Below are 26,477 nucleotides of genomic sequence, written 5' to 3'. Positions count from 1 at the left end.
TGTATAGTAAGTAATTGGATGCCCTGCCAACTTGCGAAACCGTTCTTTAAATTTTTGAAATTCATGTCGTGTAAGAGTGCTAGTATCCTCCAAAAGTTCAAGCACACTTTGAGGAGTAGTAGATGCGGTTGAAGGAAGCTCAAAATCAAAAAGGTGATTCTCGAAAAGTTATGTATCCATGACGAGTGCATGTACTGCGAGAAAATAAAGAGAACTCTTGTAGCCATATGAGATATCGGAGTTACCCAATAACTAGCCTTGATACTTAAGTTCGCTAACTGATATACCTGATGTTGGGAGCACTCGCAAAGTAGAGTAGCCGTGCTAACTCCGTCTAAATCGATTGTAGTCCACTGTATATGGAACTCCGCAAGCTCTTTATATTTGAATCAACTATGCTTGACGATGCCGCCAAAATTTTGTACTGCTTGAAACGCCGTTGATGCCTGAATCCTCTCGAAGGAAGAAATTGCAATAGATATTCCTCCAAAACTTCAACTCCGTCAAATTTTAACTTCGATCAACTTCTGCAATTTTTGTCATTCAGAAAGTTTACCTAGAATTTGATGGCCCCTGGCCTCTCCTTGTGTTGGATTCTGGCCTTGCCAACACCTTCGACTACCCTGGCTTGGGTATGGGGTGTGTGCCCGGTGGGCACGCTCCCTAACTTGAGGTTTTTTGAATGAATTGCCCAAGGCCAAAGCCTTTGGGCGCCTTGTATGTGAAAATAAATGCCTGTAGTCGGCTATGGCGACCTCGGAAGTGCCACGAGGGCGAGGGAGAGAGAGAACTCCCCACACGTTGCGTTCTGGGCGTCGCCCCAGTGACATGAAATGCTTCCCAAGGCAGCACGCATCCGATAGGACAAGCCAAACAGCATTTGCTGGAGGTTGAGGTCGCCTCCCTCCTGGCACAAGCGACGCTTCTCACACAGTGGGACCTCATCGTCCCCCTTAGCAGGCGGCTCTTCACACCCTCAAAGAGAGGAGCATGCAAAAAGCTCCACGCACTCTTACCCAAAATAGACCATGCTCTGATACCAATATAAGACAGGGGTGACTAGAGCTTGAGAGTCCTCCATCCAACCACCCTTATATAGGCATGCCCTTGGTCCTTTGCCCTAGATGGACTCCCCGTTCCACACCGCCTAGCTCGGCCTTGCCTTATCTAGTCCCGCCTAACCGGTGTCCTGACAGGTTTAGTGCCTGCAACCACATCGATGCTTTGTTGCACCAATCTTGTTGACGATAATCCTGGCGGAAAATCATTAGGAAAAACATCGTGAAATTCCTTTAATAAATTTTTTAACTCATTAGAAACTTTTGCTTATTGGGAAGTAGCCATTGGTGGAAGAGATGAGAGAGAAGCATGCGGTGTTGAGGAATGTTCAACAGATTCAATGTTAGAGAGAAAACGCGACAACAAGTAACACAATAAAACATGATCTATTTCATTATCAGAAACGAGCTGCATCAGCTCAACTGTACATATTAGTGGTGAAGAAGGTACATCCTTTTCTCCTAACAACAACACATGTGCGCCATGGGACTCAAACATCAAGTTGTTGTGCTCATAGCTACGCTTCAGTGATGGTCCTAGGCTATGCAACCATTCCCTACCAAGGACCACGTCTGCCCTCTCCATGTTCATAACCTGGAAATCCAAGGATGTGGAGTAGCCTTGTATTTCCAATGGTACAGCTCAGACTTAAGTATCCCAGACTTTGGCATCATATCCATTCATCATTTCTACCTTGTAGTGGTGGGTACTCGGAGTTTGAGGCAATTTGAGTTTTTTCACCAATACATAATTGATAAAATTGTGAGTAGCACAGTCATCTACCAAGATGTGCACCTTGTGCCCATGCAGAGATCCGTTCATACGTACTAACTCATGTGGTCGGAAGGTCTGTTGCCACATGGAATCTGTGAGACAGCATTCATGCATCACCTCGGTGTGTGTTACTTCCACTGTAGAGAATCATGGGGAAGACTCAAGAGGCAGCAGTTGCACCGTGTGCACTGTTTTCTCCTTGCCATGAGTAGCATATTTCCCCTTGGGACAATCCTTTTTGCCATGACCGCTTCCCAAGCATTGAAAACATAATTTCTCTTTCTTAGCCTTATCAAAGTCCTCAAGAGAGAGAGGACCTCTAGACCCCTTAGGTTTTTTAAATGCTTTTGAATTGTCTACTATAAATTTCTCTTTATTGTGCCCATACGGTGTGCGTTTATTACCATGTGTATTAGCAGGCACGTGATTATTATGTGATTTCTTTTCATCTGGATCATCATCAATGTGTGCTTTCACTATGGGTTCCTCAAGTTTTTTAGGGTTTGAGTCTTGATGTGCTTCTTAAGCTCTGGCTTCATACCACGAATAATCCCACGTAGTTGTTGAAAGGTGTCTAATCCTTCCAACTTGAGGATACCATCCCGATAGTGAGATATATTCAATTAATGATGGATATTGGCACATGGAATACATGTCCCAAGCCGTTGTCAGGAGTTTTTTGGAGCAAGGGATTGCGCATATGTACATACCCATGCATGGTGCATCGAATAAAGGATTGCCCATTTTTCAAAGCCAGGTGGTTACGTGGGGTCCACATGTGTACAAGTAGGACAAGGTGTGCATAGTGCATCAATTTTCACTATCACCAGTACGAGTGTGTGTTTTCTATAATAATGAGGAGTTGGTAGCGCGTAAAAATTCTTGAGGAAGCTATCCGTGGGCCAACAACATGAGGTAAGCAGGTGCGTCAGATGGCAGGCGTTAGGAGGTCGAATGGAGTCAATATTTGCACGTGGATAAGTACGGACACAACGTGGGTGTTTTTTCGGATGAATTATGCAAAAGGTCATCATGAGGACCATATTTTGGGGCCACTTCACGTGCTAGCAGGATGCATTATTGGAAAAAGCTGAGTGCCAGGTGTGCGGATGGATGCAGCAGTGTGACAACTATGCACTACGAGGTCAGTTTTTGGCTTGTCCGGGGTCCGTTTGAGGTCAACTAAAAGGCCAAGGGTGCCCAAGTGATAAAGCTAAGTGTGGGAACAGAAAAAACTAAGAGAAGACAAGAAAAAATGTGGAGAGAAGAGGAGGAACAGCCGCAACTGTGTTTTTGCTGTTTTTGGAGATTGTTTTGGCCGTAAACTGCTCATCCGAGGTCGGATTTGAGCACTTTGACATTGTAGACTGGAGTTTTGGGCCGTTCTGGGCGCGATGGCACTGTTCATTTTGACAAATTACTCATGTTTTTCTGTTGTTTTGGCTGTGTAAGTTTCTCTTATGAGCAAAGCTTCTGCTCCAATTTGTGATTGTATCTGGCATATTTTACCCATATTGTGTGAGCTATTTGCCCCATTGGTGTTGGCCCAAGCTCAATTGTATCTAAACATAAAAAATTCTCCCGTTTTGAGCTGAGGTTTTTGGGTGTGTGTGTGTGTCTCTTTCTGTGTGGAGTGGGTAAGGGGGTAGTCTCTCTCCTCTCACTCTAGAGGTGTGTTCCCTGTCTCGGCCAGGTGGGTTGTGTAAGCCGAGTGGTGCCCCTTAGTGTGTGTGTATATCATTCCAAGAGTGTGTGTCGGGTCATTATAGAGGCATTCTGTGTGTTTCCATCCTGCTCACACCATCCAATTCGGATCTGCCTAATTTGTAGGTAAGAATTCTTTGTGAAACATAGTTTCAAAAGCTGCCCAACTCTGTGGTGTGATATTCTCCTCCTTGAGAGGCATCCACCATTTATAGGCCTTCCCTTCTGGAGTTAAGCTTTTTTGCAGTGCTCTAACTGTGTCCAGAGTACGCCATAAGGCGTGATTCCATCCCACTTGTTTAGAAAGATATTCACTGCATCCTTATTGTGATCTCGTTCTTCACCCTTAAAAGTCGATGGTTTGGTGTTTTTCAACAACTCATCCACCTCTTTTGCAGTGAGAGTGTGCAAAGAATTTATGGCAGATGGACGTTTTCCATGATCAAAAGGGCCTTGCCCCTGTGTAGCAACATGCTCATGCATGTGTGTGGCAATAGATCCCTTGGCCTGCTGTTGTGTAAGTTGTATCACTAATGTAGATAATTTAGTGACGTTTTCATTTAAATCTGCAAAATTTCCTTCCATGACTAATATGCGTGTCTGAAGTGCACGAAATTCTTCAATATCAAGGAGTTCATATGCGTCGTCACCGGTCGTAGCATCGCGGGTACTCTCCGTGAGAGTATCTGACCGCGAGCCATCACTGCCAGGATCAGGCATTTGATGCTCAAAATCAAAAGTCATGTTAATATCTGAATCCATGGCGATACAGTGCAGTGGAAGGATTAGCAAGAAAAATACCTGATGTCGAGAAGATGTCCTGTAGATGTAGGATGCACCGTAACCGGTAATTATCACGAAAGAATCTCGTAGACACTAGTAATTAGCCTTGCTAATTTCGTTCGTGCTCCAAGCTTGAAGCGACAGGCAATATTGTTGGTAGTTCAAGCTGCTTGAAGCGACCAGCAATATTGTTGGTAGTCCAAGTGTTATTAAATTGTAAATTTACCCGTTGAAGGCCACCAAGGAGATTTGACGCAGTTGGCGGAAGGTTTCACGACCAATATTTGCAGTTATGCACCATCATGACGTTACCACCAACGTGTAGTGTCTGGGAAACAATCCCTCCCGCTCACGAGAAAAGGGGGACAACAATATTGTGGGTACCCTCCCTTAAGCTTCAAAAAACTTTTTGATTGTCCAATAACCCTAGGTTTTGGGCGCCCATAGTATGGAAAAAACTCAACTGCAGTGCTCTGTCACTATGAGAACGAGCAGGGGAGACATGTAGCATCCCCGGTGTTGCTCGACGGGGCTCGGCCTTGTGTCCGGTTCGCCTCAGTAGGCCAGCGCGACCTCAGCCTGCTCAAACGCGCCCCGTTTTGGTGTGGTGGACTTCTGTGTGTTCTCCCCGCTAAGCTCGCCTGCACACGAACGCTTGGTGCGTTTTCCTGCCTCCTAGCAAGCATCCACGCCCGCCTCCCACTCCCTTTGCATGTGCATGCTTAAGCCAAAAGCAGCGGTCCACGACCCACCCCTCTTGCTTAGAATAACCTTGCTCTTGATACCAGTGTGAATACAAGGAAAGACTTGAGCCTGGAATCCACCTCCCAACCACCCACTATATAGGCTAAGCTCCTAGCCCCTTTTCCCTAGTTGGATTCACTTTCCACATTGCCTAGTCCGGCCCTTGGCCCAGTCCAAGACTCTCTGGCCTTACCCATGTCCTTACATGCATCAAGCGGCGTTGTGGCTATACTAGCTAGCTAGATTCTCATATGTGGTTCAGTGGTAGCCAACAACAGCTACTCTTTATCTAATTTGTGGAGCCAATTTGTCAGGAGTTTTTTGGAGCAAGAGAGTGTGCATATGTACATATACATGCATGGTGCATCAAATAAAGGATTGCCCGTTTTCCATAGCCAGGTGGTTACGTGGGGCCCACATGTGTACAGGTAGGACAGGGTGTACATAGTGCATCAATTTTCATTATTATCGGTACCAATGTGTTTTTTCTACAATAATGAGGACTTGGTAGCGCGTTAAACTTCTCAAGGAAGCTATCCGGGGGCCGACGACATGAAGTAAGCAAGTGCGTCACATGACATCTAGTGGCGTCAGGAGGCCGAATGGGGTCAATATTTGCACGTGGATGAGTACGAACATGACGTAGATGTTTTCTTGTGATAATTATGCAGAAAGGTCATCATGAGGACAATCTTTTGGGGGCCACTTCACGTGGTGGTGGGATGCATTATTGGAAAAGTTGAGTGCCAGGTGTGCGGATGATGCAAAAAGGTGACAACTATGCACGGCGAGATCAGTTTTTGGCCTGTTCGGGGTACGTTTGAGATCATCTAAAAGGCCAAGGGTGCCCAAGTAATAAATCTAAGTGTGGGAACTGAAAAAACTGAGAGAAGACCAGAAAAAATGTGAAGAAAAGAGGAGGAACAACCGCATCTGTGTTTTTGCTCATTTTGGAGCCTGTTTTGGTCGTAAACTGCTCAATTTGAGCACTTTGACATTGTAGACTGGGGTTTTGGGCCGTTCTGGACGCGATGGCGCTCTTCATTTTGCCAAATTCTTCACTGTTTTTTTGCTATTTTGACTGTGTAAGTTTCTCCTATGAGCGAAGCTTCTGCTCTAGTTTGTGATTGTATCTGGCTTATTTTACCCATATTGTTTGAGCTATTTGCCCCATTGGTGTTGGCCCAAGCTCTATTGTATCTAAACATCATAAATTCTCCTCTTTTGAGCTGAGGTTTTGGGTGTGTGTGTGTGTGTCTCTGTGTGGAGTGGGTAAAAGGGTAGTCTCTCTCTTCTCACTCCATCGGTGTGTTCCCTGTCTCGGCCAGGTGTGTTGTGTAAGCCGAGTGGTGCCCCATAGTGTGTGTGTGTATCATTCCAAGAGTGTGTGTCGGGTCGTTATAGAGGTGTTCCGTGTGTTTCCATCCCGCTCACAACGTCTAGCTGCAAGGTGGACATACGTAGCAGCAAGCTTGCAACTAAAGGGTTAAGTGCGTTACCATGCCAGCATGTCTCTCTATCTATTTCTCTCTCTCTCTCTCTTTATTTCTCTCTCTATCTCCCCCCCCCCCCCCCCCCCTCTCTCTCTCTCTCTCTGTGTGGAAAATTCTTTGTTCAATATTACATTATCTTACATGTTAACATCATGTTCAGGAATTTCATTCTCTCCATTCTCTTAGGTATTGCACCTTCAACCTATGGATGACTTGGAGCACCCTTTCCTTTAGGGATTGATCTTGTAAAGAAACTCTATCCTCCAACATTCTGTCTTTGATGACTGGCATAGGCACTGTCTGCTTAAATCCTTTGTTACTGTCAAATGTAGCCATATTCCTCATTGACCATATAAACCACAAAAACCAAACTCTAAATGACCGTACTACAAATTCTAGGGCATGGTTCTGGTGTGTGTTCACCTTGGAGAAAGTCAATTTTAACTATGTGATTTGAACTCCCCAAGATGTAGACCACATATATTCAGCCCATTTCCAGCCTCTGCAACTATTTTAGAGTGCCAAAAAACATGTCTAAGAGTCTCATTACCCTTACTGCTACACTTCCCATCTATAAATCCCTTTGTTTTAAGGTTACAACCTATAGGCAATACCCCTGTACATGCTTTCCATAAAAAGACTTTGTGAACTAGTTTGGAATTAACCATATAGCAAATAATACATTCAACCACCATTTATTGTACATATGTAATCCACACTGTTTATTACATCTTCCATCAATACAAGAATCTGGAAAGAAGATGAATAAAAAACTAAAGAAGATGATTTCTACCAATTTGCCGTACACACTAGCAGAGTCCAGTCTCTATGTCTGTCTTTCAAGTTTGGCTGGCCAGAAACAGGTAAGCTGAATACATGTGCTCCTAGCTCGTGCCACAGTCCTTTCAAGCTGACTCTGCATTTGTACTGTCGTCTGGCTGTAGAAAATAGTTTCAACTCAAGGTTAGAGTCCAGTATTTGATTAATTTGAAGAATAACCTTTTTGAATAGGGTAATAACAAGTTCTCCCATCAATTTGGTTGGAGGAACTTTAAAGTACACAAAGCTCCAAAATATATTTTTAGCACCCAAAGAATTACTAGTATACATGATTCTCCCTTCCCAATGCAAAATAGAGCAGCTCTTTTTCCATGCTTTTATCAGCATATTGGAGATATCAAACCCAATTTTTAATGGATCAACGGAAAACAGTTTATCCCAAATAGTCATATGCCAAACCCCATGAAAGTACACTACATCTTTATCAATCAATTTCCACAAGTATACTGAACAATCAGTATCATTATCGAAGATGTTGTTTCTGAGGCAAGCCCTTCTTGCTTGGGCCTGGAATTTCATATTTCGAATGTGCAGATCACCCAATGTGTATAGGAAGGTCAATTTATCCCAGATAATCAAGGCAACGACGGCAAATTAAATCCTCCACAAAAACCTAGACATGGCTGTTGTACATTTTTGTAGCATTTTGTCGGACTAGTCCAACAAAGGCAAGTAGTACATCATGTAAGGGATGATGATAGATTGGACTATCCTTAATCTCACATGTAGGGGCCATTCATCACAGTACCAAACTGCAATTTTGGCTTGTAGCTTCTCCACTACCCATTGTTGCAACTCGATTCGAGACGCACCCACTCCAATGGGGTATCCCAAGTGTCTGAATACATGTCCTTTTGGGTACCTCTTTCAAGACCAAATTAGAGCATCAAAGTCCCTAACTCAAATATCGATGTGGGTAGATTTGGTTAAATTTTAGATTTAACCCAGCTGCTTATGCATATAAGTCCAATACCTTTATACATCGCAATACATTGATATTGTTTGCTTTGAGGAACACAAAGGTGTCGTCTGCAAATCCTTTACCTATTACTTGTTTAGAGCCCATATGAAGAGTTTGTAGATGCCCATTTGCAGCCACGGCATCCGAATAAGAATACAAAGGGTGAGTTGGAACAACAAAAAAAGTGGGTGATAGGACAACCTTGCCTAACAGATCTTGTAATACTCACCTTCTCACAGAGTCTACCATTAATCACAATTCTGGAAAAGACCTGCTGCCCCAACAAGTTGATGAAGTTGGTTATTCTGTTTCCAAACCACATCTTCTTTAGTACACTTCTGCACAAAATCCCACTACACTGTGTCAAAAGCCTTGACAAAATCAATTTGAAACATAACCATGTCCCTTATAATTTATAGTATGTTCTATACCTAGTTGGATTGTAAGTATGTTATCATGAATAGATCTGCAATCAATGAAGCCTGTTTGGGCAGGGTGAATGTGTTTTTGCAACTCAGGTGCTATTTTGATAGCAATAGATTTGGCCAGCATTTTGTAAAGAATCCCCATCATGGTGATGGGCCTCCAATCAGCCAGAGTTTTAGGGAAGGTGTTCTTAGGGATCAGCTTTATGATTCCCTGCTTGAGGGCAGGATCCATGCATTGAGACATCCAAATCGCATTCAGCAATGGGCACACTATTCCTTTCAATTCTAACCAAAAGGACTGCATAAATTCTTTGGATAATCTACAAATACCAGGACATTTTTCATTTGGTAATTTTGCTCAACGCATATTCCAACTCTGCCTCATTAAGTGGTTGCTCCAAGCTGTTAGCTTTTGTAGCCTCAATGCATGGAGTGACAACAGTCAAGATAGATTCAATAGCATTTATTCTTTCATAAGATACATTGGGCTTACATTAAGCAGAGCACTATAATACTGGGTAGTCATATCCAGAATTTCAGTTCCCTTGGTTAGAGGAGGTCTATTGTTATTGTGAAGAACTGACAGATTCTTCCTTTTCCTTTTGTACTTGAGGTTTTTATAAAAGGTTTTGGATGAGTATTTCCCATCTGCAACCACCCATTCTCTACATAGATATCTCTGTTTTTTACATTGATCCATTTTCCAAATATCTAAAATTACATCTCTAGCAGCAATTAGCTCTTGTATTTCCTTGTGAGACAACGTAGTAGACTGTCTACCAGCTTTGATCATAAGCTGTTTTGCTCTTTCTCTAGATTGCATTACCTTTTGACTGTCTTTTTGAGCGCATTCAATTTACCAACAGTTTTGATGTAGTGTTACATGTTAGATACTATACATAGCCAGGCCGAGAGAGGGTTTGGGTTTGCAACAAATGCAAAATGAATAAGATCGAGGACCTGTATCCAAAACATGCTCCTGAGTAAGCAATGAGTTATTAATAATTAAGGGTTTGGAATGTCTTGCTGGCTTCATATTTTACATTTCTATATCAAAAAGTTGTGAGACAATAGGAAAGTGATCAAATAGCGGTACCAACATCAACTTTTAATTTTTTTGAGTTCGGGAGCCGGTAGATTCAAGAAAGTAGAGTCTATCTAATCTGGACCACAATCCTTGGTGGGATAGGGAGTGAAAGATGAATCCTATAGAGGATTTAGAAGCAGCAGTTCAGGCATCAGCCAAATGAGTTTGGCTCTACAAGGTGTCACATTAAGAGCTTTGAGCAGCCGACATTATAGTAGATAAGGAGGTGGTTTGGTCAAAGGTCTCGACCATGTTAAAGTCTCCTCCAAGCATACCTTGTGGCCAGTTTAGATGGGCGATCCACGACTCTATTCTAGATGCAGCATCATTAGGAGCATAGAAATTACTTATTTGCATTGGTCCCCATTGGGATTCCACTTGGAAGAGAGAGCATCTACCTAATTTATGGTCAAGGATCCATTGAGGCTTGAGGGAGTTTTTGATATATGTCAAAGTACCACTATGGGAGAATGTTGCTGTTACCGCACAGCATTACCACATAAGAGGAGAGAGAGAGGTTTAAGAAAGAGAGAGATTGTATGTTGTAGCCGTGCTGGTGGATTTTCCGATTTTTCTATGAGTATTACCGCATGTATTACCGCGCATATAGCCGCACAGATTACCACAATAAAAAAAAGAATCCACTTGGCCCGCCGCCCCCATTCCTCAACCACTTTTCCCTTTCTATAAATTCTATTCTATTTTGTTACTTTTCATAAATTGGTACCCCCTTTTTGCCTGGAGTGTAAGAAATCCCATTCTCATTGGGATTTTTAGTGCCTCTCTTCTCTTTGCTTGCCTCATCTATTGTTATGATTCTCCTACTCTACTCATTTGTACCCCATGAGATTCTATATCAAAGAATATTTTGTTTCCACCTCAAAATCTTATGTCAACTATGCATTCATATGGAAATGGCAAGCGAACGATGATCAAAATTGTATTGTCTTGCGTTCATAAACAAATATCCCTTTTGTACAACATAAGTAGAGAAAGAAGACAAAATCCAAAAGATATTTATTAATTTTCATCCTCCAAGAGATATCTACAACAAGTGCTTACATCCATGTCCAACCCCATGGTAGCTAAATCAACAAATAAATCTATTGATTCATCCTCTACAGCCTCTCCTATTGAATCATCATCATCCTGTCCATCCTCGTCCTTGTCCTCACTATGGTTGGTTATTGGGAATGGTTGGTTCTCCTCGACCTCAACTGCATCATCGTCATTGGCATCTTCTTGAGATGGTATGGTGGGATCTGCCAAAGTCTCTATGTTTGTATCTTCAAAGATAGATCTGCTCCATGGTGTGATTGGAATAACATACCAAAGTCGTCTTCGATACATACAAGGCACATAAAACACCTGTAGATCACAGAGAAAACAACAACATGAATGTAGTTTTATACGTATCATATAATGTTTTAGTGAGTTGCACATGGACTTTACCTACTCACAACTACTAGGTTGCACCAAGTTTTCAGTCTTCCCGCGATGAAATTGCCCGGAGTCTACCATATAGAGCCCATTATCATGTCTCTTAACCTCACCCACAAACCATCGGCAGTCAAAGAGATATTTGTGAACTGTTCTGAAATCCACTTTGATCATCCTCTCTATTGTTCCACATTCCCTCACCTCTTGTGTTGTTGTGTCAAAGCTGCCCATAACTCCACTATCGTGAGTGGTTCGACGCTCATCTATCTTGCAGGTTCAAAAATGACGTCCTTCAGACCACCTAGAGTTGAATGTGAAGGCCTGCAAAAACCAATCAAGATAGATGAGAGAGAGAGAGAGAGAGAGAGAGAGAGAGAGAGAGAGAGATGACACACATACACACACACACACACACTCGCACACACACACTAAACACATTGAGTATATTACCCTTGGTAGACATCCTCATGCGTACTCCCATTTTTTAGGGCTTATTTGTTCTCCTTGTGCCTTGGCCTTGGTCATGGCATTGTGTATCCACCCAACTAGAATTAGATCAGGGTATTTGGCAAGCTCTTTAGGAAAGGGAGGTGCTTGCCTACCGCCATGTGACCTCTTCCATGATTCCCTCTCCCTTTCTCTCGTTGTACGCACCTCCACATACATATCCACCCATTTGTCCATGATGGGAGCATTGAGTAGACAATGGTTGTTGAATATGGCTTGAAATTCCCTATCCAAAATCAAGAGAGAACCTTTCCCACTTGGAATGTTTGCGTGTTTTTTTGGATCCTCTTCCTCCATCTTTAAACGAGCCAATGATGGGTCTATTGTGAAAAGATATTGAGAGACATACACAAAAGCCTCTTGTACAACCCAACCCTCTGCCGTGCTTGCCTGAACACATGAAACCATTAGTGATTAAATTAACCAATAAAAAGTGTTGTGAATACAACCAATCCTAATAAGGTTTAAGGATTAAGATTGATGAATACCTCTGGTTGTGATCGTAGCCTTACAACGTCTTTCAAGGTCTTTAGGAACCTCTCAAGAAAGAACATCCACCTGGAGTGAACCACACCACAAATGGCTATCTCCTCGACAAGATGGAGCAATAGGTGAACTTGGCTAACAAGGATAGAACGTGGAAATGCATCCTCAATAGCACAAGTTGCTTCAATTGCTAGAAGTCGAGCTGTTGGAATGGCTGAAACTTCGATTTCTTTGGAACTCACAAACCTGTAACCAAAAAACCCTTCATAATCTTCATAGTAAAGTTAGTCTTCAAAGTAAAGTTTAGGAGGGAGGATTAAATCTGCTATACCTGACAACTTTTCCCACCTTGAATATTGCATCCTTTACCTTCGTGTTCGCAAATCCACTAATGCTAATTGGAAGCACAAACTATTGCACAAACAAAAAGACTTATTAGTATCCAGAACCCTAAACCACATACACACACTCACATACACACACATACACACACACACATTACCTGAAGAATCTTGTGCCAATCATGGGATTTGAGCCCATACAGTTGTGTGGATCCTCCTTTCTTAGTTTTAGTGAAGGCACCCTTGAGCGAACGCATATAACCTGTTGGAGTACGGATCGATGCAATGAATTGTTTCATCCTCTCTTGATCCACCCTTGATAGAATCCAAGGTGCCTTTGGAAGAACCATCTTCCCCCGGGGCCCCATGCGAGGTGTGGCCGAAGGAGGGATCCTCCTTATGGCCCTCATGTCCTCTCTAGCCCCCAATGAATCTAGGCGATGTGTTGTGATGCTCGTTCCAATGTCTTGCCCAATCCGCCATGGTCCAATGAAGTGGCTCCATCCCATTGCACGGTGGAGCATAAGATCGATGCGTGGGCGGCAAGAAGCGATGGTTATTGGGGTATATCACCTTACCAAGTAGAGTGGGTCTATCTGTCACGAGTGAGGGTCCACAAGTTGGGCATGCACTATGTCCAAATGTCGATAGTCCTACAAAAACAAAAGACATAACTGCATATAAGTGAACAATGCAAAGATATTAAAAGAGCGTCACAAAGTATAAGCTTACCAAAAATCTCTCCAAGCCCGGGGTAATCATGCATGGTCCACATGAGAATGCACTTGATCATTGTGCGCCGATCACGAAGTGGTCTTGATACATCAAAAACATCTATGATGTTACATAGCTCTTGAATATCTTCAATCAAAGGTGCTAAATATACATCCATGTTCTTCACCTTGTGTTTTCTTGGTACTAGAAGAGAGAGAAAAATGTTCCCCTTCTTGGTTGACTCCCATGGTGGAATGTTGTAATTCACAACAACCACTGGCCAAGTACTCCATGAGGTAGACCGATGCCCAAATGGGTGTACCTCATCACTAGCCAGACCTAGCCTCAAGTGACAAGGCTCTTCTGTAAACTACGGCCATGTCTGCTCGATGTGCTGCCATGCCGGCGAGTCAGCCAACACTCTCATAATCCCATCGGTGGAGCGCCTTGTCAAGTGACAATGCTCTTCTCTAAACTACGGCCATGTCTGCTCGATGTGCTGCCATGTCGGCGAGTTAGCCAACACTCTCATAATCCCATCGGTGGAGCGATTTGTCATATGCCATGTAAGAAGCTCGCTTATTCCTTTGGTGCTGAACATGTGCTTGATGTGGGGAATGAGGGGGAAATGATGAAGAACCTTGCGAGGTATTGTGGTTCCTTGCATTCCATCTTTGTACCTTGATTCTCCACACTCGGGGCAAGCATCAAGCCCTGTATGTTCATTGCAAAATAGCACACAATCATTGACACATGCATGTATGCGATCATAGTCCATCCCAAGCCCTATCACCACGTGTCGTGCCTTCCTTCGATTATTTGGAAGATGATTGCCCTTAGGCATCATCTTGCCTAATAGCCTATGAAATAATTAAAGAACGCACACACTAATGCGAGCACATATGTACACACACACAATGCATGCACAATGCACACACACACACACACACATGTACATACACACAATGCATACACAATGCACACACACACACACAATGCATACATACACATGCACACACACATTGTACACACACACAGACACACACACACACACACTATTTTGTGCACAATGCCTAATACACATACACACACACACACACGCACACACACACACACAGACACACACTATTTTGTGCACAATGTCTAATACACACACGCACACATACACAATAACACACATACACACATACACACACACGCACGCACGCACACACACACTATTTTGTGCACAATGCCTAATACTTACACACGCACACATGCACATGCACATGCACTAGCCAGACCAAGCCTCAAGTGACAAGGCTCTTCTCTAAACTACGGCCATGTCTCCTCGATGTGTTGCCATGCCGGCGAGTCAGCCAACACTCTCATAATCCCATCGGTGGAGCGATTTGTCATATGCCATGTAAGAAGCTCGCTTATTCCTTTGGTGCTGAACATGTGATTGATGTGGGGAATGAGGGGGAAATGATGAAGAACCTTGCAAGGTATTGTGGTGCCCTGCATTCCCTCTTTGCACCTTGATTCTCCACACTCGGGGCAAGCTGCATCAAGCCCTGCATGTTCATTGCAGAATAACACACAATCATTGACACATGCATGTATTCGATCATAGTCCATCCCAAGCCCTATCACCACGTGTCGTGCCTTCCTTCGATTATTTGGAAGATGATTGCCCTTAGGCATCATCTTGCCTAATAGCCTATGAAATAATTAAAGAACGCACACATTAATATGAGCACACATGTACACACACACAATGCATACACAATGCACACACACACACACACATGTACACACAGACAATGCATACACAATGCACACACACACACACACACAATGCATACATACACATGCACACACACATTGTACACACAAGCACACACACACACACTATTTTGTGCAAAATGCCTAATACACACACACGCACACATACACATGCACATACACAATGCCTAATACACACACACTAATGCTTGCATTAGTGTGTGATTGTGCACAAATTAATGTGTTTTCACACACTATTTTGTGCACAATCACATACTAATGCCCGCATTAGTGTGTGCATGCGCTACAAGCACACACTAATGCAAGAATTAGTGTGTGCATGCATTATACACACACACACTAATGCAAGAATTAGTGTGTGCATGCATTAGTGTGTTTCTACACACTAATTTGTGCCCAAGCACACACTAATGCAAGCGTTAGTGTGTGCATACCTCTCTAGCACACACTAATGCTTGCATTAGTGTGTGCTTGTGCACAAATTAGTGTGTCTTAACACTAATGCATGCACAAGCACACACTATTGTGAGCATTGGTGTGTGAAAAAATTGCACACACTAAAACACACTAATGCATGCACACACACACTAATGCGAGCATTAGTGTGTGCATGCGCTACAAGAACACACTAATGCTTGCATTAGTGTGTGTGTGCATGCATTGGTGTGTTTTCACACACTAATTTTTGCATAAGCACACACTAATGCAAGAATTAGTGTGTGCATGCGTTACATGCACACACTAATGCAAGCATTAGTGTGCATGCGTTACAAGAATACCAAAACATACCTCCATGTGGGTGTGCATGCGTTACAAGAATACCAAACATACCTCCATGTGCCTGCGTCACCAAGAAGCCCAACGGTAGATTAAGGGCCAACACACACACACCAGATTAATTTCTTTGCCACACACTAACGCACACACACAATAGATTAATTAGAAGCACACACACATACACACTCTAAATGGATGCAAAAAAAAAAGCACACAACCATTTCTTAAATAGAAGATAAAAGGAATCCTATGCAAGGAGGAATCCTATGCAATAAAGAATCTCACTTTGACTAGAATCCAATGTTAATAAGGGTCCATTTTTTTGTGAAATTGTAGGATATGGTATCCTCTTCCACGCCCGGCTATCGAACCATAGAGGACTTTCTCGCCGATCGCCTCTTTTACGAGGATGCTTGTTCCGCTTACTACTCGTAGTCTTCCTCCCACCAGCCACAATCGTCCTTCGGCTTTCGATGGTTCCGAGATGCACTACACAACCCCGACCTCGACAGGGCATACCATGCCTAGGAAGAGTGGCTATCCTTGCAGCAAAGTATTCTAGGGCGATACACACTCGTACAGTTGGCTGCCTATGGGCTCTCACGGCTTGCAACACGGGGCGCCGGCACTCCCTACGTGCATAGTGTGCCTCCCACAGAGCCTCCCTCCACCTTATCGTGGACTTTCTCGTCACCCGCACCTCCCTCCACCTTGCATTCGTAGCGATCCACGCCCTCACCGTCGAGTTATCCATCGTCTATACCACCCAACGGTTCGGGCTCGGGCGAGCGCTCTTCGGGTGGCCAGCACTCTTCCCGTAGTGGTGGCTCACTCTCTCGTCAAGGTAGTGGATCGTGATGCTTTGGTGGTGGAGGGGGAAGTGCTACAGATTCACCTCCTCTTACACCCCGACCTCCTCACTCACCCCAAGAGCTCCACATAAGGATGAGGACCGCGATGCGCCCACCCCAGACACTCGTGGCTACTACTATTATATACATCGAGGGGGGGAGTTGGATCTAGGTTCCTCTTTGGGGAGGAAATTTTGAGGGCACCTTAACCAGCTGATCCACTCGACATACCAAGATTGCTATAAATCTTTCAAAGATCAGGACCCAGCCGGCTTGACGTACATTCACAGGACATTTCTCATGCGGTTCTCTAATCCGAAAGTGGAAGAGTTCTCCAGGCAGTGGCTCGAGGAGTACGTCAAGAATTTCTTGAGAAATAAGAAGTCGAGTGTGTGGAGGGTGGTAAAGCGAACATTTGAATCTGAGGGTCACAACTATCGCCCTAGAAATGTTCACGACAAGGAGTGGGAGAAAGCCCAGGGTGAGCTGGAGGACGAGAGAGCGACAGGTGCTTGGGTGCACACTCGGCAGGTGGAGGCGAGGGCAAAGCAAACGCCCACGCATTACGGCTCGGGCGGAAAAGCAGCATGGAAAGATAAATTTCTGAGTGCGCGTATTTTCATTTGAATTGATTTAATTTATGGTAATAAGGTTAGGTTTGTGATATTTTTTTAATTGATATATAGCAAAATATTACTATGACCCGCCCAAGCCAAGAGATCCAAAGATACAGAGAGAGCCACTCCGAATATCATACATGGTGCTGACTGTATGAAAACAACAAAATTAATCGCGACAAATTTGAAAATGCATGTCGTACACTACAGCCTGTAAGTGTGAACTCTCTTTTAAAATGAGTGCATGCAGAATTATGTATCCATTTGTATTAATTAAAGGTTTTGTTGTTTTTTTCTTTTCCAAAGTCAGGGAGTCCCTCGAGAGGTCCCATGATCCGAGTAGCTCAATCCTCTGAGTGTTTTTGGGCCCGTCTTCTTTTGGCCACAGTTGTATAGCCCCCATGCATCGCTTATTTGGGCAATTTTGTAATATCCAATATAATTAAACACTTGATTTTGGCCCAAAGTCTTCTTTTGCCCACAGTTATATAGCCGCCATGCATCGCCTATTTGGGGAATTTTGTAATGAACAGTTTCTCCAATATAATTAAACATTTGATTTTGGCCCAAAGTTTTTGTGCAATGTTGTTTTTTTATTTATTAAATGTATAGGAAAGAAAAGGCAAATGACCATTTGGATGGGTCCTACCAAGGACCATCCAAATGGTCATCTGCTTTTTTTAAAAAATACTCGCGTGTGCGGTAATGTTGGCAGTAATGCTTGCGGTAACGCCCGCGGAAATAAGCGCGGATATATAGCCGGGCCGATTACCACTCGCATTGCTGAAGGACCATTACCGCGAGAATTGACTCTAGCATTACCGCCTCTGAGATGTTTTGACTTGAACTTCTCCGATCCTTTGTTTTTGTGTGTCTATCTAAGCGGTAAAGTGCTCCAAATGTCATAGTGTACCTGAGTATTGTCCTTTTTTTCCACCGAAAGAAAGACTGTATCCTTTAAAGTGCATTACATCCCTAGCTTTATCATGCAACTTATGCTCTTGAACTAGACAGATATCCAAATCAGAGGTCAACAACCAATTTTGAAATACCAGTAGCCAGAGGGGTGGTTGAGACCCTTAACATTGAAGGATGCAACTATCATGAGGAGAATTATTGAGGGGTATCCATAACTAGCTGAGTGTCCTCATCTTTAGGACTATCTGTCATCAACACCTCAATATTGACATGGTTTGGAGTTGCATTGCTCTTAGTGGTAGAGTTTTGCATGAGCACAGAGTTAATAGCTCCCAAAGTATGTGAGGAAGGGATATCTTGAAGAAAATCAAACACATTAGGTGAGGTATATCCTGATATTCCTAGTCAAGTCCTGAAAGTTTTTTTTGATGATTGGTATCCGTCAGAGTCAACCACTCTTTTACCCTTGTCTAGAGATCTTGGGTTCCTAGAAGAAGAGGGAGAGGAGTTGGCTTGGCTCCCTACATGAGGGGAGTTTTTACTCCTACCTGTCTGAAAACTACTGCTTTATACGTACTAGGAGGGACTACATATTCAGAAGTAGGTACATGAGCAGGAGGGGGGGAAGGTCGCTTTATAGAATTTGAACCTGTTTTGCCAAAAAAAAAATCTTTGGGCACCAAGTGCTTACTGCCAGGATAAGAGGGAATCAGCTCAACTGAGCCTTTAGCCAATGTAGGGAAATTCTTGGAGAAATGTCCCAGATGTCCACAATGATAACATGAGCCTGAGAGAATTCCCCACTTAAGGTAAATAACCAGCCTGCCTATAGATTCTAACTCAATTTCCATAGTGTCAGGCATCTTCTTATCAGTGTTCCACATAACACAAGCTCTATTCTTGTTGGGACAGTTGATAGTGGGGGCAAATAGAACTTTGCCTAGGGAGGCAGCCAAATCCTTGATACAAGTCCATAAAAGAGCAAGTAAGTCCACAAAATCAACCCATATTGGGCATTTAGACAAGAATTCCTCCTTGATTTGCTTGAGGCTACTAGGGAAGAACATGAACAACTTGCCCACATAAGATAATTGTTGAGGTAGAATGAAAGGCTTTTTGATCCTCTGCAAAAAAAAACAGAACTTCATACAGTCCTAACCCATTGTAGAAAACCTTTTCGACTACATCTTTCTTAAATCCATGGTCTAGATAACTTGTTATCTCATTTAGGGCCGAAAGTTTGCCTGTGAAATACAGCACTATAGCACGACTCTTAAAAGATGAGACCTGAGACGTGACTGTTATGGTAGGGATGCAAACTGTATGATGCCCTTTAACTTGAGGGTCAGAGATTAATGCCTCAGTTAGACAACTGATTAGTTCAGCTTCAGAAAGTGTGCCTTCGTCATCCCTTACAAGTGGCATGGATGCTCCCTTAGGATTCAGACAAAACACCGTTGGTAGAGCCATGGCGCAAATTGGTCAAACGAGGACCTCAGATAAGACAGCTGAAGTGAGTGCCAGCGGGAGAAGGTCCAATTCTGAGTCTAAGTAGAATACGTGACCTAAGCCTTGTCGGGAGAACGAAGCCCAAGGATCCCTCAACCTCTTACAGAGATAGAGAAGCGTCATATGAAATGCCAAGCAGATCCCTCACATCAAAAATCCACATCTCTCTCTCTCTCTCTCTCTCTCTCTCTCTCTCTCTCTCTCTCTCTCTCTCTCTCTCTCTCTCTCTCTCTCTCTCTCTCTTTGTGTGTGCGCGCATGTGCGCGCCTGAAGTGGTTGGATGAAGCTTAGGTTGACATGTGTCCAATGTTGTTGTCGAAATTCGACCCTCACTAATAGATAGAATCTATTAACAAAGCATACGTTGACATGTGTAGAATGTTGCTGCCAGAATTCCAGTCTCGTTAGTAGATAATATAGATGTAGATGAAGAGGAATTGTGTAAGGTTGGGTTTACACTGCTCATGTTGAGCTTACCACCGACCAGTTGAAGCACTTAAGGTTATGCAGTTCACATTACACATTTTGTTAAGCAATGGGTTGCTAGCATGACATGCTAAGTCATGCCCAAGCACCATGTTTGCTCACATGTTTCTATTCCGACTTGCTTCAACCACCTAAGGGGAGAAACCCACTTGAAGAACCAAACATTTGCTTGCAGAAACCTACATAAGAGCGCTTTTTGCAGGCCGTGTGCTGACCAATGTGAACAACACCAAGGTAGGGCAGTGGGTTTAGCACGCCTGTTGACTACCTCTAGCAGCTCTTCACAGGCGACAGGAGGCGGAGGAAGACTGTTGAGCATCGGATAGCTACAGGCACGCCTGGAAATTGAAGGGTGGTCCACAAAGAGACTATGGTTGGAAATTTGGGACCACTTTCGGGTGCTGAAAACGTTGCTTTGGCTGCTGTCTTTGTGGCTGAAAAATGTTGGTTTATCTACTGTCTCTTGGCTGAGAAATAGCAGGTCTAGGGCTGCGTTTTTATGGCTGCAATCGAAGGCTGAAAACGCTGAATACCTGCTGCGACAGATGGCTGAAAACGCTATCCTTGCAGTTCCCTTTGGCTAAAAACTATTGCTTGCTGCAGTCCCTTGTGGGCGATCCAAAATGCTCGAGGTTGTGGGATGAGGGGCGATAGAAAAATGCTAGGGGTGGTGTTGTGTCGGGCGAGGTGTTGCTTGTGGAAAACGCCAAGTTGCAAGGAGAGATGGCAATAGCAAAAACCCTGGCTGAATGAGGATGGGCGTTTTCCACTCTAGGATGTTTTTTTAAATAGCCATGGCGGGAAAACAAGGCAATTAGTATTCGGGATTTAGAATTTAGAAGCTTGGGAGTGGAGCAGATGTCCTCCTTCCACCATTCCTCATGCTCCGCTGAAGCTTGCAAAGCTTTCACAATCGCCGCACCCGCCACGTTAAACTTGTGCTGACTGCTTGTACCTTCTTGCGTACGCGTACATATACGTGTATGCATATGCATACGCTCTCCTTCGCTTTCGCTGAAGTTCTCCATTGCTTCCGGTAATGACTCTTGACCTTCCACATTCAATTCTGGGACTGTTTTTACTAATTTTCAGCTGGTTCTTGGTGCCCTTCCCGTCCTCTTCTGTAGACCTCTGACGTCATGTGTCTTTTGAGACTTAGTGGATTTCTGAATTCTTTGTTTTCAGCCACCTTTTGCTGCGTTTTCTGGCGTGGACACGTTGGCAACTGCTTGTGCCTTCTTGAATACGCATACACATCAGTCAGATAAACCTCCCATACGATCAGTTTTACTGGTGATCAGCTCAGGTAGTAGGACAACAATGGGGAAATCCAACTCTCCAAGTCTCGCAAGCTAAAACCATTGATAACTGATCTAATGCTCAAGCTGAGCTAAAAATGCAACCTCTTCTTGGTCTAGGAAATATGCAAGGGCTGGCCCTTCCCAATGGGAAAACGCCAACAGGGAAAACACTGACAAGAGGGAAAACAGTGGCAAGAACTCCTTGTAACCGGCCCTGGTAAAAGATGTATATAGTAGAAGATATGCAACCTAACTAAGAGAGACCTAGTTCTAAACCACTTTAGACAGTTCATGATCTTCATTTCTTCCATGTTAAGTTGCGGTTTCCATTGCACGATGTTTTTTTTCTAGCCATGGCCGGAAAACAAGGCAATCATGATTTGGTATTCTGAATTCAGAAGCCTTGGGAGTGGAGCAACCTAACCAACATTGGCCAATTTCTAAACCACTTTAGACGGTTCATGATCTGCGGTTTTCCATCTTACGTTGCGTTTTTCATTTCAAGACGTTTTTTTGCTAGCCGTAGCGGGCAAACAAGGTAACCTTCATTTGGGATTCTGAATTCAGAAGCCTTGGGAGTGGAGCAAATATCTTCCTTCCACAAGTTTTAAACCACTTTAGAGAGAGAGAGAGAGAGAGAGAGAGAGAGAGAGAGAGAGAGAGAGAGAGAGAGAGAGAGAGAGAGAGAGAGAGAGAGAGAGAGAGAGAGAGAGAGAGATGCTATATAACCAGGTTTGGCTAGATGGATGAAAGGAATGTATCCTCGCAAAGATGTCAATGCAATTACAAGTGTAAGCATAGCTCTGTTGGCTATCACTATGTCAACAGAGGAACGTTCTATGAACATTTTCATCGTGAACGGGATGGAGATCTTCATCCAAGTGTCATAAAAGAAAGTCTCCAACAAAAACATTCTGACACCTTGCCAAGTGTGGAAGCCGCAAATAGTTCTGACATATTGCCATGTGTTGAAGCTGTAGCTGACTCTACTCCATCAAATCAAGCTCAACGAAGATTTTGGTGTCTAAATATCAAAGTTTGTGCTCTACTTTCGGCTTACAAAGCTTGGACATTCCAAGCTCTTCAAATCAAGAGAATGACATTTTGTTATCAACTCCTACATCTTGCGACGCTTTAAATAGTCCATATTCTTTACATGAAGAGAATGATAGTGTGGCATTGGTGGATCCAGTTTGTGAGGAGAATATTTTAGCGGATCCAGTTTATGAGGAGCATATTTTAACAGAGCCTACGCATGTCAACGAACACTACATTGAAGAAACTACAAATGGAGATCATGAGAGAGATCACGATGAAGACACACAGTTAAATGATAAGATTCTTCAGAAGATCATTGAGATGCAAGCTTTATGGGATGAACATCAAGTATCCATTGAGTTTCAAGATTGTAAGCTTTTGTTTGACAAAAAATCAAATAAAAATTCACAGAGTTTTACACTTCTTGTCCAGTTGTCACCATCTTGGGATGGTTCTCTAGGTGGTATTAGTGTTCCCACATCTTGGACCCAATTGAATACATTGTATAGAAGCTTGGGCATGGTTGACAAAGATAGATATCTTATTTGTATGGGATCAAAAAACAACACCCATCGTGTGTTATGCTGTTGTGAAGGGAAAAGGATAAAAGTTAAGAGATTGAAAAGAGATTGTTTAAAATGTTGAGAAACATGCACAAAGTGAAAATTGCCACGCAAAGAGATGATATCATTTGACTATCTCTCTATAGAGAAGTAATTGCAACTTATATCAACTTCTAGCTTGGTATGCCATGAGCTTTTAACTATGTGGAGACATAGAGGTGGCTAGATACAGAAGATACATATGCTGTTCCCTCTGAAATTTATGAATTTTGGGATAAATCCAAGTGTATAGAATTTCAAGACTTTTGGAGTCCTACATCTAGTTTTAAACTTCCAGTCATTTGTGAGTACTGCAGCCATGCATATAAGGCATGGCGGTCTTCACTGGCTTCGGAAGAGTTATTAAAGAGCTTGAAGGGGGACAAATACGAATTCACTTGCAAATCTTGTCGAATATTAACAAAAAGCTCTAGGAGTTTTTGTCCGGTAATGATATTATTTTTTAGCATGATTCCCAATAGTTTTTTGCCTTGTGTGATGTTTGTTGCTTCTTGCATTTGGCAGGGAGATCCTCAAAATTTTGGGCTTCTTCTTCACTGGGATGGTTTTCAATCATCCAAAACAACACAACAAAATTGTGGTGTTGTTGAAATCAAAGTTTTAGACTCTGGAAAGCAGTCTTTTCTAAAACCCTTACCAATATTATTCATTCCATTCAGCTGTAAGAAGATTATTGGATCTTCAGGCGATTTATTTCATGTCTTCTTGCAACCATTGGTTAGAGAACTAGAGAGACTATTTGTGAAGGATTTGATTTGAGATTCAATTATTCTCCGAGTTTAATTGATCTTGCATTTTCTTCCTCAAAGAAAATAGCAGCTCGTGTTATGCTTATGGTGGTTACTGGAGATCACCCTGCTCAGTGCAAGATTGGGACTTTTCAAGGATGGTGGCCAACATTTCTATCGAAGGGATAAAGCAGCCGCTACACTAGATACCTCTAGTTCAAGCTTTCAAGGTCGATATATTTATGATAAAAATTGTCTCCAATGTCCCTATCCACCGCCTAAAAGGAGTATGGTTGAAATGCAAAAAGCTCTCTCTCTTTCAGTCAAGACCACTTCACGAAGCCAACGTGATGAAGTTTTAAAGAATGCTGAATTAAGTGGGAAGTCTAGTTTATGGAGATTAAATGATGTTTATGGTTTCGATTTGTCATTGGATCTTGTCTATGACACAATCCAAATTCTCCCTTTGAATATATTTCAAAAGTATATTTCACTTTTGATGAGAAACTCGACAACATAGATGAAACGCAAGATTGACGATATCACAACAAGATCCCTAAGCTGTGTCCCTCCGGTCTTGCAATATGGTCGTAGGCCAAGATATCCCAGTAAATATCATGAAAGTTATAAGGCAAAAGAGAATCAGAAGTTCATACAGTGGTAATGATCACTATACAGTTTGTGGCTGAAAAACGCTAGTTTGTCTGCTGTCTTTTGGCTGATAATAGCAGGTCTAGGGCTGTGTTTTTATGGCTACAATCGAAGGCTGAAAACATTGAATACCTACTGCGACAGATGGCTGAAAACGCTATCTCTGCAGTTCCCTTTGGCTGAAAACTATTGCTTGCTGTAGTCCCTTATGGGCGATCCAAAATGCTAGAGTTTGTGGGATGAGGGGCGATAGCAAAATGCTAGGGGTGGTGTTGTGTCGACGAGGTGTTACTTGTGGAAAACGCCAAGTTGCAAGGAGAGATGGCGATAGCAAAAACGCTGGCTGAATGAGGATGGGCGGTTTCCATTCTAGGATGTTTTTTTAAATAGCCATGGAGGGCAAACAAGGAAATTATCATTCGGGATTCTGAATTTAGAAGCCTTAGGAGTGGAGCAGATGTCCTCCTTCCACCATTCCTTATGCTCTGCTGAAGCTTGCAAAGCTTTGACAATCGCCGCACCTACCATGTTAAACTTGTACTGACTGCTTGTGCCTTCTTGCGTACGCATATTTATACGCGTATGCATATGCATACGCTCTCCTTCGCTTTCATTGAAGTTCTCCATTGCTTCCCGTACCGACTCTTGACCTTCCATATTCAGTTTTGGGACTGTTTTTACTGATTTTCAGCTGGTTCTTGATGCCCTTCCCGTCCTCTTTTGCAGACCTCCAATGTCATGTGTCTTTTGAGACTTAGTGGATTTCTGAATTCTCTATTTTCAACCACCTTTTGCTGCATTTTTTGGCGTGGACACATTGACAACTACTTGTGCCTTCTTGCATACGCATACGCATCAGTCAGATAAACCTCCCATACGATCAGTTTTATTGGTGATCAGCTCAAGTAGTAGGACAACAATGGGGAACTCCAACTCTCCAAGTCTCACAAGCTAAAAACATTGGTAACTGATCTAATGTTGAAGCTGAGCTATAAATGCAACCTCTTCTTGGTCTAGGAAATACGCAAGGGCTGGCCCTTTCCAATGGGAAAATGTCAATAGGGAAAACACTAACAAGAGGGAAAACAGTGGCAAGAACTCCTTGTAACGAGCCCTGTAAAAAGATGTATATAGTAGAGGATATGCAGCCTAACTAAGAGAGACCTAGTTCTAAACCACTTTAGAGAGTTCATGATCTGCATTTCTTCCATGTTACATTGCGTTTCCATTGCAGGATGTTTTTTTTCTAGTCGTGGCGAGAAAGCAAGGCAATCATGATTTGGTATTCCGAATTCAGAAGCCTTGGGAGTGGAGCAACCTAACCAACATTGGCAAATTTCTAAACCACTTTAGACGGTTCATGATCTAGGGTTTTCCATCTTACATTGCGTTTTTCATTTCAAGACGTTTTTTTGCTAGCCGTGGCGGGCAAACAAGGTAACCTTCATTTGGGATTCTGAATTCAAAAGCCTTGGGAGTGGAGCAACTATCTTCCTTCCACAAGTTCTAAACCACTTGAGAGAGAGAGAGAGAGAGAGAGAGAGAGAGAGAGAGAGAGAGAGAGAGAGAGAGAGAGAGAGAGAGAGAGAGAGAGAGAGAGAGAGAGAGAGAGAGAGAGAGAGAGAGAGATGTTATGTAACCAGGTTGGCTAGATGGATGAAAGGAGAAAAGTTAAGAGATTGAAAAGAGGTTGTTTAAAATGTTGCGAAACATGCACAAAGTGCAAATTGCCATGCAAAGAGATGATATCATTTGACTATCTCTCTGTAGAGAAGCAATTGCAACTTATATCAACTTCTAGCTCAGTATGCCATGAGCTTTTAACTATG

The 26,477-nt window shown here is 43.0% G+C and overlaps 1 pseudogene; it reads right to left on the bottom strand.

Moving 5' to 3' along the window:
• Positions 1-10,893: 10,893 nt before the first annotated feature.
• LOC147448954 (uncharacterized) lies at positions 10,894-12,374 on the bottom strand (annotated as a pseudogene).
• Positions 12,375-26,477: the final 14,103 nt, after the last annotated feature.

The sequence above is a fragment of the Adiantum capillus-veneris genome, chromosome 10, assembly GCF_014529385.1.
Source record: "Adiantum capillus-veneris isolate H3 chromosome 10, ASM1452938v2, whole genome shotgun sequence".
NCBI classification, from domain to species: domain Eukaryota; kingdom Viridiplantae; phylum Streptophyta; class Polypodiopsida; order Polypodiales; family Pteridaceae; genus Adiantum; species Adiantum capillus-veneris.
This window is presented reverse-complemented; position numbering and strand designations above follow the sequence as displayed.